Raw genomic sequence first — 13,489 nt, 5'->3', positions numbered from 1 at the left:
TAAAAAGCAAAGACATTACTTTGCCAACAAAGGTCTGTCTAGTCAAGGCTATGGTTTTTCCAGTAGTCATGTATGGATGTGAGAGTTGGACTCTAAAGAAGTGCCAAAGAATTGATGCTTTTGAACTGTGGTGTTGGAGAAGACTCTTGAGAGTCCCTTGGACTGCAAGGAGATCCAATCAGTCCATCCTAAAGGAAATCAGTCCTGAATGTTCACTGGAAGGACTGATGCTGAAGCTGAAACTCCAATCCTTTGGCCATCTGATGCAAAGAACTGAGTCACTGCAAAAAGCCCTTGATGCTGGGAAAGACTGAAGGTGGGAGGAGAAGGGGACAACAGAGGATGAGATGCTGGATGGCATCACCGACTCAATGGGCATGAGTATGAATAAACTCTGGGAGTTGGTGATGGACGGGGAGGCCTGGCATGCTGCAGTCCATGGGGCTGCAGAGTCTGACACGACTGAGCAACTGAACTGAACTGAAAAACAAGATAAAACGACAACCACCTGTTCTTCACACAGTACCCTGGCATTTCAAACCTTTAAAGGAAACTGTAAAGGCAAGAGGAAGTTCAACAAATCAGAATACTTACTTCGATGAATTTAGTGTTCTATTTCATCGAACACACAACCAAGACTCCTTTATAGCTGAGTTCATTACTAAACCGAAAACTAAGTAAGATAGTATTTAAATAGCTACAGAAATAATTTCAAATACATCCTTTCACAGGTAAAAATAATTTCCATGAGTCAGTTTACTGTTCTAAACTTACTGACCGTAAGTTTAAATAAAACGACCATTAGAAAGGTGATCTGGTGACATAAATCTTCTGGCTCGTTGAAGCAGCGCAGCATAAGTTCTCTCTTCTCTGCAACATGTAACTCCTTTGAGATAAGGTATCTTCGAGAGTCAAGATTCTGGGTTCATGTTTTAACAGAGAAAATGATTTACAGATTTTCATTTTCACATTCAGTATTTCTGCATGCACCCAACGGTATGGCCTCAGGAAATTGAAATAGAAATGACAGGTTACCTGGAAGACGACCAGCAACCAATCACCAATCAAACTGAACAAATCCTTTCTTTTAATAAAACCCAGCTCTCTATATATATACATAACTTTTTATACCAACATTGTTTCCAGTGAAACAAGTAACAAGACTACCTCTCTCCCCACTCTGGTCCCTTTCATCAGCTGTTGTTCCCGCACCAATTTGTAGGTAAGCCTTAAGCAACCATCATATTAATACGATGCACAGGACCACCGCCACATGCAGACGACGTGAAAAAGAGATCTGTTTCTTTAGCAAATTCAATAATTTGCAGCTTTCTGAAACCAGTTCCCTGGGTGACACCTCACTGCTAACAAGAAAGCTTAAGATTACACGAGCAAACGTACATGTAAATTAACTTCTACTGATAGCTCAGTTGGTAAAGAATCACCTGCAATGCAGGAGACTCTGGTTCGATTCCTGGGTTGGGAAGATCCGCTGGAGAAGGGATAGGCTACCCGCTCCAGTCTTCTTGGGCTTCCCTGGTGGCTCAGCTGGTAAAGAATCCGCCTGCAATGTGGGAGGCCTGGGTTGGGTAGATCCCGTGGAGAAGGGAACAGCTACCCAGTCCAGTATTCTGGCCTGGAGAATTCCATGGACTGTGTAGTCCGTGAGGTCACAAAGAGTCGGACACGACTGAGCGACTTTCACTTTCAGTGTGTGTTGCTCACATGCATATTCTGTGCTCTGTCCAGAACTCTTATTAGTGTGAGAAAAGTTCAGAATAACTGTTTTTAATGTTTAAATCAGGTTGGCCATGATTAAGAACAAGAACACTTTAAAAACAGAGGGAAAATCCTCCTTGAGAGCCTGTCCTCTTGTCTCTCCACCATCAAACCTATTTCCACAACTCAGCAGCCATCAGAAGGTCACCACGCCAGGCAGTAAGCAATCACAAAAACAGTTTCCAAACCCATGAGACCCTGGGAGGGAGGAGGAGAGCCATGTTTTCCAAGAAAGGAAACACTGAAATCAGATACCACGGTGAACTTTTGAGGAGAACCTGATCAGTAAGGCCGGGCAGAATCACACGGGCTACAGGCGCTCGGCGGGCTGCAGGGGAGACGGCGGCGCTGTCAGTGAGCACAGCTGATGCATGGACAGCTGCACAGTCAGGACAGAAATAAAAACTAAGCAGCTGATTGGGAGGAAGGCCCTGGGGAATTTATTTTCAGGTTCGTTCAAATCCACAATGGGAAGCCGGTCAGCATGATTATAAATCTAATCTTCTGGCATCATGTGACTTTTAGGATTTTCGGCAATTACCATTATCATACCAACTTTCTCTTCTTCATTCTCAGATTGACTTGTGTTTCACCCAATTTCATGAACACTGATGCTCATGGACACAGATTAAGTGTTTCTGATGGCTTTCCTGTCTCCTTGGTCAGCTCATGGACACTATTTATCAGGGCCTGTGATAAGCAGACACGTTCTAGGCACAAGGCATCTGGCCTGCACAAAAGTGACAGGGCCGCCGCCCTCGGGGCGTCTGCAATCTGGTAGGCAAAGCTCACCGTGAGGGCCAGTAATAAGCACGGTCCGCTTGACACATGAAAAAGGCCAAGTGATAAGGGGCATGGAACAGTCTGGGGGAAGGGGGTGGGGGTGTCCAGGAATCCTTCCACTGAAGCCTCAAGGGTCAGGGGAGGGGGGTTCACTTGGGGAGGGAGGCAGAGAAGAGGAAGAAACAGGGCAGGCGGGACTCCTCCCAGCAGCAACCCCCACCCCCGGATGGGGTGTTCGGTCTGTTCTCACACACAGAGAGGATCCCCTTCACGGATGGCCAGGGAAGGCTGCATCCTTCTGTGTCGAGACACCACATTTCTGAAACTTCAACTGTTCTTATATCAGAGCACTATAGTTCAAGAAATGAGATTCTAAGTTCTGCAAGTCAGAACAAACTTTAAAAGAGCCATCAAGAAAGCTTTGCCGGGGGACGTTCTAAATTGGGAGAACTCATTTCCTCCCTCCCAGAGGAGTGCAAAGTGAAAGTTTCACATCTCAGGTAGTTTCACGAGGCTGACCCACACCTAACAGGGGGCAGCCACTGAAAACACTTCTTTAAAGCAAAACACCCACCAGAAAACCTCACTGATCTCAGCTGAGGACACAATTCCCGTTCATGACAGAACCAAGTTCAAATACAGATGAGTCCAGCGCAGTGCTCAGTCGTGTCCCACTCCTTGCGACCCCATGGACTGCAGCCCACAGGCTGGCTCCTCTGTCCATGGGATTCTCCAGGCAGGAATACTGGAGTGGGTTGCCATGCCCTCTTCCAGGGGGTCTTTCCAACCCAGGGATCAAGCCCAGGTCTCCTGCATTGGAAGGAGAATTCTTTACCGTTGACCCACCAGGGATACAGGATTAGGTCAAAAACAGAATCACGAAGCAAAAAAGCTTCTCTTCTAAGAAAAGCAAAAATACAGAATGGTACAGTACATGCTGAGCAGAAGACACTCCCCAGAGAGGAGAGGCAGGCGGCCACGCTCGTGCCCTCACTCTTCACAGGCGAGCTTGCTTGTGTTTTGAAAAGAGCAGAGTGAAGACACTGTTTTTAATACAGATTTTCCTAGTAGCTTTCCAAAGGGCACTGTCACTAGACTTTCCCAGAACCACCAGTAACACTCTACTCTGGCTTAGAACGCTGTGTCGCGACGTCACTGGACCTAAGGACAATCTTGTTGGCACAGCCACCATCATGTCTGCTGGGTGTGGGTGTGTTCCGGAATTGGCAAAGCCACTTCAAACACAAATCAATTTCGTTTAAGAATCCTCGGCTCAACCATTAGTCACAAAATATTCCAGATTTTTGGATGATCTAGAGAGAAAATGAAAGTTCTCTGAATATATAAGCAGTTTGACTATTTTAAATTGAAAATATATTCCAAATTTTCCAATAAAGCCATTTAAAAACTCTCAAATAGGTCGACAAGAAGTCAGTCAAGCCTGTCAACTGAGGAAACAAAGTTCTGAGCTGCATGGTGCTTATTAATAGGCTCCTTCAGAAAATGGTGCTGAGGCAAAGTCATAGACTTATTACTATGAAGAACTCCAGTGTCTAAGGAAGTGGAGTACCATGCACACTTATTTATAACGTATTCACCACCTGTGAAAACTGCCCAGTGAACAAAGTCACAGCCCTGCGCTCTGCCAGGGTGCCCAGTATACTGTGAACAGCCAGGGAGCACCAACAGCATAACACTGACACGCGTTCCTAGAACTGAAATCCGGCGAGGGCATATCTTGTTACTAAATCACCTGAAAGGTATCGCTAATTAAACACCAAACTGTTAAACGGTCCGCGTACCGCCAACACTCACAGTGTCTGAGGATCGCCAGAGGAGGCCCCTACTCTCCCAGGACACTAGCGATGTCCTTCAGAGACATGTGAAGAGAGCAAAGGAAAATGTCTCTTTACTGACACGTTCTCTTCACATGATTTTTGAGCCCCTCTAGGGTTCTCAGTCATTCAAGCATTAAAAATGCTTCCTGCAGTCACATGCTGTGCCCCATTACCGCTGTGTCCGCCAAAGCTTCGAACATAGCAAGCACAGAGCAGACATTCAAATATTTGCCAAAGGAATGAAAAAATAAAGTCTACCTAGTCCTGCTCCATCTCGGTGAACTTAAAAAGCAGTGGTTACAACTGCCTCTGCATGCTACTTCAGGGTAAAATTAAGAAGAGCAGCTGGAGAAGACTCCTGAGAGTCCCTTGGACAGCAAGGAGATCCAACCAGTCCATCCTAAAGGAAATCAGTCCTGGGTGTTCGCTGGAAGGACTGATGGTGAGGCTGAACTCCAATACTTGGGCTACCTTCTGCAAAGAGCCAAGTCATTGGAAGACCCTGATGCTGGGAAAGACTGAGGGCAGGAGAAGGGGACGACAGAGGATGAGCCTTAGTGACTGAACAGCAGCAAGGAGCGGCTCCATCAGTAACTTACCCAAATGTCTGGGACTACAAATGTGTATTTACTCTAAGTCTGAGGCGTTTCAGAGCATAATGTTTAGAAGGCTTGCATCATAATAATCTATTGTTGACAAAGATCCTAGAATATCTTCACCATATCATTCTTGTGCTTAAAAATGCCTAATTGTTCTCCACCATTAAAATTAGGTACAAATTCCTTAGGCTGGAATTACAGTCCCATTTATCCTACAGAAAGGTACTGACTCCCTTCTGTGGAGCTGGCGGGTACCAAGGAAAACGAGACGAACAACAAAGGGAGCCTTCCCTGGAAGAGCTCCGAGCCCAGAAGAGGCTTTGGAGGAGACGCAGCCCATGGAAAGTCAAGGGCAGGCTCGGGTTTCCTGCTGCTGCACGCAGCCTTGGAAGACTGGCTGGTTCTCAGACGGGGCGTCACAGCTAGTTTTCCATTTCACAAATTCCACTTTGGCAGCCACAGAGAGAATGAATCAGAGCCTCCTGCCCCACTCTTTTTGCCAAACTGGCCCGTTTTTGAGCTGCAGAAGTCCTAACTTCACTTACCTCCAGGGCTTCCAGGCAAAGCCCGGCAGCCAGGGCCCCCCGCCCCACCGTATCCCCTGGAGCCAGGAGGACGCACCCCCTCTACGGTCCCTCCAGGGTGTCGAGGGCATCACCTGGCTGTCAGTGACACCACTGCTCAGGGCTACCGAATCCGTGATCACAGATGGCTCTCAGTCCACCTGCAGGAGGTGCCTTCACGAGCTGCAGGGCCTGACGGCTGCTGATTAGCTGGACTACGCTTCCCTGAAACAGTCAAGTCTGGTTAAGCCCCTGAGTAGATATCGTGGAACAAAGGACAGAGAGTTGAAAAGTAACAGGTTCTAAAATCTAAAACCAGAAGTAATGTTTCCAAAAAACTAAACCTAAATTCCCTGCAGGACTTTTTCATATGACTTAACTACATGTAACACCTACAGAAACCAAAATCGCAGGCCACACCAACCAGAAAACGGAGCAAGTCATAGCCCAGGACCAGAACCGTGGGCTGTGAGGAGGAGGTGGGGTGACACCAGGCAGCCTTTCTCTCTCCCACACCCCCCCTTAATCACCACTGTCCTCTCTCCAGCTCAAAGCCAGAGAGATTAAAGCAGTCTTGCCTGCTTGGAAACAAAGGTCAAACAGACCTACTTATTATTTAATACACGACTTAAACAAAAGAGAAAACTCAAGAGTGGCAAAACCACTATCATGTCCAAGAACACCCTCCAAACTGAAAGCTGGCTGTCAGATTACGCACATCTCTACGTCTTAGGGATTTATAGTCTTTCTTAAAGACTATTTTCCTAACTTGGCTGGGCCAGGTCCTATCTGCAGCACGCGGGCGCTGCTGCGGCATGCGGGATCTCTGGGTGTGGCCTGTGAACGACGCGCTCCGGCCCGCGGGATCTAGCGCCCTGACCAGAGCTCGAGCGCAGGCCCCTGCACTGGGAGCAGGGAGTCTTAGCCATTGGACCTCCAGGGACACCCCGGACTTTTAGTTTTGATATCAAAAGTGTCCATTACAGTCGACTATGTGGAGCTTGACACTTCTGTTTAATATGTCAAAGGTAAGTGTATTAACATAAAACCCGGTGTACTAACAAATGTAGTTATTTCATTAATTGTCAAAGCTTAATGAGGTCTTCAAGCACAGCCCCTTTCATGCAGAAATTGATTTGCTTTACAGCATTTTGTTAAACATTAACAAATCATATTTTAAATACAATTTGTGGATTAGTCTATCTAAGGTCCGTCTAGTCAAGGCTATGGTTTTTCCAGTGGTCATGTATGGATGTGAGAGTTGGACTGTGAAGAAGGCTGAGTGCCAAAGAATTGATGCTTTTGAACTGTGATGTTGGAGAAGACTCTTGAGAGTCCCTTGGACTGCAAGGAGATCCAACCAGTCCATCCTAAAGGAAATCAGTCCTGAATGTTCACTGGAAGGACTGATGCTGAAGCTGAAACTCCAGTAACTTTGGCCACCTCATGTGAAGAGCTGACTCATTGGAAAAGACTCTGATGCTGGGAGGGATTGGGGGCAGTAGGAGAAGGGGACGACCAAGAATGGGATGGCTGGATGGCATCATGGACTCGATGGACATGAGTCTGAGTGAACTCCGGGAGATGGTGATGGACAGGGAGGCCTGGCGTGCTGGGATTCATGGGGTCGCAAAGAGTCGGACACGACTGAGCGACTGAACTGAACTGAGGAGAAATTTCTCAAATAATCATTTCCTCTGTTACAGCCCTGAATGAAATCTAAGAGTCCTACAACCTACCTCTTTAGAACTTTACCGTTCCTCTTTACTTCCTGGGTGATGTTATTAGGGAGATGCGCACAAACATAAGGAACAAGCATGGGAGAACAGCCTTTGAACACGACACAGAGAATACAACTCAACCCACTTTTACCAGGAACCTTCTGTGTAACGTCTGACTGAAGGCTCTGAGCCTCAGTCACCTCAAGTATCAAATGAAGGTATTGGATGGCCTGAATTCCAAAGTCCCTTCCAGTCTCAAATATCTGCCAGATTCTAATTTCCTCTGAAATAAGTCACGGTGCACAAATGCAGAGCTTCCTGACATTCTGATTCAAGCAGAGCAGCTCCAAGCCGGGAGCCTGGGCTGCTGTCGTTCAGTCCCGGCCTCGAGAGGGAGCCCGAGGAAGCCATTCCATCAGAGTCTTCATGGAGGAAAACCCTCCTGAAAAACAAACCTTGACCAATTAGTCTGAAATCTGAAATACCAAGAAGGAATAGTTTTGCTTTGCTTTTAAGACATTTCAACTACAGGCTTGACCTCACCCAAAAAAAAAAAAATCAAGTTAATACTACTGGGTTTGCTATTGTCTACTGAACTATTTAAAGATGATGTGATGCTCTAAAATTCTGATTTATAATTATTTATCTCATCAAGGTAGCATGGGAACTATTACGTGTATAAAGTTAATGGGGTAAACAATATAAAATGGGTGACATCCTCAGTTTCATAACTTATTCCCTTTTAACCTTTTCCACATAGATATTTCTCCTACATTAAAAGAGAGGTCAACCACTTTATGAATGCATATTTAGAGCATCATTTCATGAAACACGTTGTATACAGTTTTTCCTATTATAAATCAACATGGAAAAATGTGTGAGCTATAAGCCCATTACTTATTCACACTTTTTTTAGTAAATGACTATATGAACATAATTTATTTAATAAGCCTGAGAATCTGTTTTCTCAAAGGAAAAAAAGTATGTCCTCTTACAGAAAATAATCCTTGTGGCTTCATATTGTGATTCTTCAAATCAATTAAAAAAAACCAGACACCCTTTGACTATCTTCCTAAAAAACTATTATAACTATGAAATACTATTACAAAGTCATAATCATCAGCAAAAGATGCTGTGCTTAAACGGGAAATGTGGTAACAGCAAAAATCATGAATTCCAGCAATGACTCTGTCACCATCCAGCAAAAACACGCCTAGAAGCCCACTTGCCTTCTCAGTGTCTTCCCTCTACCATCTGTCAGGTGAAGAAAAGCCTCCCCATTCTTCCAGCAAATTGTTACAGAGAAGAAACCTGGTCCAAACCTCTTCCGTCATGTGTGCACCGAGCTATACAGTCCCTGGTGCCCCGGATGGGTACAGTCTGCCTGCAACGCAGGAGACCTGGGCTCGAGCCCTGGATTGGGGAAATCCCCTAGAGAAGAGCATGGCAACCCACTCCAGTATTCCTGCCTGCAGGATCCCATGGACACTTTACTTTTTACCACACAGTTAAAACAGCAGATTTTTGTGTAAATAGTGAATAGAATAACTAACAAAACGTTAGCACTGTAAATACTGATTCTGAATCATGACACAACTTTACTATTAATTTTTCCTGTAACACAAAGTCTTTTAAATACTAGTAAATACTGTAGTTAAAACTACATGCTTACTTTTTACTTGAAAACCCAAAAGAAAAAGGAAAAAACATCTTCATTTTTCCTTAATCCCTTATTTTTAGGGTTTCCAAATTCTATGTTCATATGTCCTCTTCCAGTAAAATAAGTACCAATATGCTTCAGTGACCTCTGAGACCTAGAGTTTTGGAATTTTAAAATGTTATCGCAGGCAACTTCTCAAAACATCACAGTGCAGGGAGGAATAACTTTCAGGTTACAGGTGAGCAAACTCCAAAGAGAGAAGTTACATGACTTATCCAAGATTGCCGCAGGAGAAAAGAATGGAACTCCAGGCTTCCTGACTCCTATAAATCAGTACAAAGCTCATCCTGTCTGTGCCTGTTCACACACACACACACACCCGCACACACAGCCTGAGTAACTGCAGCTTCTTCCTCAAGACTGCAGAAATCTGAATATGAACATTTTCTCTGCTCTGTGAAGCCGCAGTTCGGAGCTGGGGTTTCATGGGCTGCAATGCAGTCCTCAAGACCATAGAGAAATGAGCTCGAAACCCAACCGCATCCTGGGAAGTTCTGAGCCAGCCTTGGGTCCCAAACCCCCTGATTCCCTAAATGAACACCTGCACCGTTACAGGAGTCTTCCTCTCAGGCATCCTGCTTTATCAAGAAGAATCCTTCTGGCCAGGATAATCCTTTTTAAAAACAGTACTTGTAAATACCCCTTTACTGCTCAAGAACGTTTATAAATGCCCCTGTCTGTCACTTGACTGTTAGACAAAATTTAAATCCACTTCAGAATTTCAAGGTTTGCTGGACAAATGAATAAAGTAAACATGGGGGCCCATCCTGAAGAGTGTCTATATCAGTTTTGAGAAATCATATATTTCACACTTTAAAAAGATTTTACATAAAGAAAAATCATTTTTATTATAATCCATTTTAATCTAAAATTTACATAAGGATACACTTTCAAATAATGTTCTTATTTGACAAATTGCTATACAATACATAAAATATAAGGTCCTATGTTAGAATGGGTGACAAAAAAATGTAAAAATTAACTTTCCTTCTCTCAAAGAGCTTAAAATATAGCAAATAAGAAACAATAAGGACGAACTTGTACGAAATTGCAGCAAATTATGATAATGACCATATTCCATATCAACCAATATTCCCAATTTTTTAAGAGGCTTTTCTTTAATGTGAAAAAAAAGGTGGGGGGGGGGGGGGGGTTGGTACCGAATGACATTAAACGCTTTTCTGCTCTAGCAAGCTTATCAAGTTTTCTCACTGAACCAAACGAGGTAATGAATGATATAACTAGATCTCTCCTATCAGGCCATCTTCATATGCGCAGATAAACCTTTCTTGGTCAGATAAACTTCCTGTGATTCATCAAAGACTCTTCAAGTGTTCCTTAAGTCTTCACTGTATTACAGAGTGTACACCAGTATCCGTCAGTGTTTCCCTAACTGTTCTTTAACACACCAGATCCCCTTAAGCTGAGAGAGAGAGGAGATGGATCGCCAAGGTGTCTGCAAAATACTGGGCTAAACTAATACTGGGCTCAGCGTCCTAGAGACCCTAATATGCGAAAGCGCGCACTGTGACTCTCCAAGATGGTACCCTACAGATGTTTCTAGAATTGTCTAGGCACTAATTACTTCCACAGAACTTCTATTAATATCCTGGAGAACTCTGGTACTCTGTAGAACACAGTTTGGTTGATACTGTATTTAAATGTTCGCCTCTGGTCCAATTTTGGTATTAAAAATATATTAACTCAAGGGCATGAATAGAAAGATTCCCATTCATTTAATTTTATGAAACATATATAAAAACTGGGCCTAAAAGTCTGCTGTGAAGGCAACTCGTGCAACCTCTGTTCTTCAGTTACTGCGCTGCTGCTAATTATAGTGAGTGAACTGCGGAAACCTGCCCTTTGCTGTACTTGGTGCGTCTCTTCACTCAATTCTACTTTGGAATTCTTACTGTTAACCTGCTGTCTTTTCTGTTGTGTTTTCCCTATAAATCTTGACCTCCCTTTTTAACCTTTCTGGGTTTCTTTGCTCTAAGGTATCTTCTGAAAACAGGACGCAGTTAAGGATTATTTTTTAGGTTGAGTCCCTCTTTTAAAACAGAAATTTAACATGCTTCATATGTTAAATACATTTAATGTAAATTGGTTTACTGATATTTGTCTTTTATAGTCTTATTGTTTCCTTTATGTTTATTTTTTTCATCTCTTGCCATGCGGGACCATGCCTGATTGCCTTAATCCTATCCAACTACTCAGAAAACAAACGTGTGTGTGTGTTGCTCAGTCACGTACGACTACTTGCAACCCCACAGACTGTAGCCCGCCAGGCTTCTCTGTCCATGGGATTCTCCAATCAAGCATACTGTAGTGAGTTGCCACGCCCTCCTCCAGAGGTTCTTCCCAACCAAGGATCCAACCCAGGTCTCCTACACTGCAGGCAGATTCTTCCAAGTCTAAGCCACCAGGGAACCCCAAGAAAACAAACATATATCCCACTCTATTTTAAATTCTGCTAACAGTGACTTTCAAGGTTTTCTAAATTCTCCACTAACCAGTTTCTGGCTGAGCATCAAAGGAGAAGTGAAATCCATCTTGTGACACACAATCCAATCCAGGGCAGCCAAGGACTGACAATGCCATTACTTTCCCCTCTAATACTCATTCCATCCCCAAACGCTTAGATTACAGGTTCTACAGCCATAGCCCCTCTAAGTTATTCCTGGCATTCTTACTATTTCGAATCCTGAATAACTCCTGTTTAGTCTTGCTTCCCTGGTGGCTCAGACTGTAAAGCGTCTGCCTGCAATGCGGGAGACCCAGGTTCGATCCCTGGTTCAGGAATATCCTCTGGAGAAGGAAATGGCAGCCTACTCCAGTACTCTTGCCTGGAAAATCCCATGGACAGAGGAACCTGGTGGGCTACAGTCCATGGGGTCGCAAAGAGTCGGACATGACTGAGCGATTTCTTTTTTTTTTTTTAAGTCTTGCTTTTACATGTAACTTGCTCCCATGCTCATTCCCAGCACTTCTGTACAAAGATGGCCCCTTCCCAAACTTAGCTTTTTTTATTTTACTTCTACAGCACATCTCTATTTTTTTTCTAAAGGGCACACATGCAACCCATTTCCTCTAATCACTGAAACCTGAAGCCATCACTCCCTTTTCGCAAGTGAATAGTAATTTGCTGTGTATACACTGTTTCAGCCACAACACTGCTTTGTTCTCTGCAGTAGGTGGTCCATTACTTCCAGCATTTTGTGATACTAAAGAGAACATGGATTCCTTCCAATTTCTTGGATGAAGATCCAAGTTCTAGGGACTTACTTTTATCAATTATTAGCTACTGTATTTACTACTACTTAATCTAGTATCTGCCTGAAATAAATCAAGCTAGCAACCTGAGTCAGGAAATGGCAACCCACTCCAGTGTTCTTGCCTGGAGAATCCCAGGGACGGGGGAGCCTGGTGGGCTGCCATCTATGGGGTCGCACAGAGTTGGACACAACTGAAGTGACTTAGCAGCAGCAGCAGCAGCAGCCCTTGTACACAAGCAAAGGTGTGAGCCGCGGACACGCCCTCCCAGAGAGGCTCCCAGTTCCCCTTTTCGCACCAGTGACCCCAGAGCTGCCCCCTCACCAGACCCCGTTGCGGTGTTCAAGCCGCAGGTGACCAGCTGTCCCCGGAGAATGTCACCAGGAGTCCCCCAGGCAACCAAACTCGGACCTGAGTGGGGCATCCCTCCCCGCCTCACGTGGAGGCGGGTCTGTCCTGAACTCGGGTTGCTGTGATGAAAGGGGACTGCATGAGAACACAGGACTCCGCCCTGCGCTCTGTGCAGACAGCAGGCTCGCAACTCAACGCTGATCTGGCTAGTATTTCTTCTCCCTGGTTCTCCACCGACAGGCACTATGAGAACTTTTCCCCAAACCAAAGCAAAACCTCCGTCTCCTCTGCCTTGAAAGGAGAGCATTTCAACTCTCCTTTCCCACCAACTGGAGGAATTCACACCACTCTGACACTCATTTTGACCTGACGGTGCTCGGGCATGGGTGAACACCTCAGCGCCACGATGGCATGGAGAGACCAGCGGCAAGGGGACTGCGCAGAGCTGTGAGGCGCCTCCGACACCACGCGGGGCGAGGTCTGCTCCTCCTGTAACCCCGTGATCACCCCCGTTTATGAAGGCAGACAGAGCCACAGCCACAAAACACTAGATGCTCCAATAAACGCAGAGGTGAATTAAACCCCTTTATGACCAAAGACATGCACTCCCCCTGCCTTCAGCAAGGAAGCATACACCATGACACCGATAAACCGTCCTAAGAGTCTGCAAGAAAGTAAGGTCTCTCACTGCTTTATTTCACCCCATTTCAAGGAAGAGCCACAGCTACTCAGAGATGGGGGACAGGGAGGCCGAGAACAAAGTGCTGGGCTGTAGGTAAACGCTGCCCCCAGAGCCCTGTGCAGACGGAGGGCCTCCCTGGACCCCTGTTCTCCTCCTTTCCAGTCCTCCCCAACTCGTTGG

General features: G+C 45.1%; 1 protein-coding gene across 4 annotated transcripts in view; it reads right to left on the bottom strand.

Annotated features, from left to right (window-relative positions):
- Nucleotides 1-13,489, bottom strand: part of NEK7 (NIMA related kinase 7) — a 133,627-nt gene that overhangs the window by 107,659 nt on the left and 12,479 nt on the right. The window contains exon 1 of one of the 4 annotated variants that reach the window (XM_052653727.1): nt 4,378-4,422. The exons of the other annotated variants lie outside the window; for them this stretch is intronic. The gene's annotated coding sequence lies outside the window, so the exon portion shown is untranslated. Of the gene's footprint in view, nt 1-4,377; nt 4,423-13,489 lie in introns of those variants that run through there. 4 annotated transcript variants of the gene reach the window in all.

The sequence above is a fragment of the Budorcas taxicolor genome, chromosome 16 (assembly GCF_023091745.1).
Source record: "Budorcas taxicolor isolate Tak-1 chromosome 16, Takin1.1, whole genome shotgun sequence".
NCBI lineage: Eukaryota > Metazoa > Chordata > Mammalia > Artiodactyla > Bovidae > Budorcas > Budorcas taxicolor.
Note: the sequence above shows the minus strand (reverse complement) of the source record. Positions and strands in the feature narration are given on the sequence as shown.